Source organism: Protomyctophum bolini (genome assembly GCF_963924005.1).
Source record: "Protomyctophum bolini genome assembly, chromosome: 12".
Lineage (NCBI taxonomy): Eukaryota > Metazoa > Chordata > Actinopteri > Myctophiformes > Myctophidae > Protomyctophum > Protomyctophum bolini.
The window spans coordinates 31723690-31725305 of record NC_137873.1 but is presented as its reverse complement, the minus strand read 5'-3'; positions in this window follow the sequence as shown (position 1 = coordinate 31725305).

Genomic DNA, 1616 nt, shown 5'->3' with positions numbered 1-1616 from the left:
GGACACTGAAGTGTGTGTGAGACACTATGTGTGTGTGTGTGTGTGTGTGTGTGGCAGAGGACTCTCAGTCCTCTGGCCTGCGACGTACTGTCTTGCGGCTCCTGTTCATTCCTTAGCAACGCAGGCTTGCGGAACAGACAACATTGGATCAAAATGTGTTAAAGCCTTCAATTATTCAACAATCAATGCATTGTGTGGGTGTTGTTGGCATTTGCATGATGTGATCATGTTTAGTGCGGTAGCTCACCTGAGAGTTTTGTTGTGCGTGCGTCCGTTCGTGTGTTTCATCACAGTATAGAGCCCTTTATGATGAGCATGTTAAAATAAAAATATAAACTATTTTCTTAGTCTCTGTCCAAAGAGTCTTCGTTGAACGTTTATGTAGTAGAGAGTGAGTCTTTTTCTGCCATTTTCCTTTGTGTTATGTGTCATCATCATCACTGCCATGCACATGTGTGTACTACAGTGTAGAGTTGACAAACTAGCTCATCTGCATTTCTGGAACTAAAGGCATGTGTGCGTGCAGATGATCAGATCATGAACAATACTGCGTGTACTGCTGTAATTTACTGTACGCTGTGTGCAGATTGGACCTGACTCTGTACTGTCCCTTTTAAAGGATCCCTGGCTAATAAGATAAGTTATATGCCTTAATACATGATTGTACATATTCCCTATGTAACTAAAATTAGAAGTGAAAAACACCTTAAATATTTATCTTAGAAATACTATGTTTTTCACTCAATAGGGGCAGCTCCAGCTGTCGCAAGTTGATGATGTCATATGTCCATGTGTGCTCCAGCCCTATGGAATGTATGGAATGCATGTGCTAATAAAAACAACCGTAATACCGGGGTACTTCCTATGGTTGATATCAAAACAAATTTTATATACTTTTTAATAGACACATTTTATTAGCACAATCCATAGGGCTGGACCACACATGCATGGGCAAATGATGTCATAAACTTGCGACAGGAGTTTTACCTACTGAGTGAAAGATGAACCATTTCTAAGAAAAAAATAATATTTAAGGTGTTTTAAAATTGTAATTATAGTTGTTATAGAGGGCAAGTATAATGTATTAAGGCATACAGTAAAGTCTTATTAGCCTGTCATAAGTGAATACTACGTAGTAAAGTAACTTACCCTTTGTCATTCACAGCTGCTTCAGCATCTTTGCCGCCAGCCTGCGTTTAAAATACTTGTAACTCTTCTCTTGCTTCAGATATAACTCTGCAATTACCCCATTCTAGACTGTGTTACGCTACATAGAGATACACGGGCAGTCAGGCTATAGTGTTCTGTGTTTATTAATAATGTATACAGTGCAACGCTGAGCGTCTGCTGTTGGACCCTGGGCCACGGGGGAGGAGCTTGTTGCTGGGTAACCAAGATGAATTTAAGCCTCCATCAGGAAGAGTCAGTTCTGACTGCAAGATGCACAAACAAACACTAAAAGACTAAAAGAATAGTAACTGTTCCAGTGACTGACAGTTACTGTTACTATTACTACTATTGCACAGTCACTGACTGTGCAAGGTATACAGTAGGCCTATGTCCCTCCCCCCTCCCCCCAAACTCCAACCAGTCAGATTATGGTATATTGTTGCTCC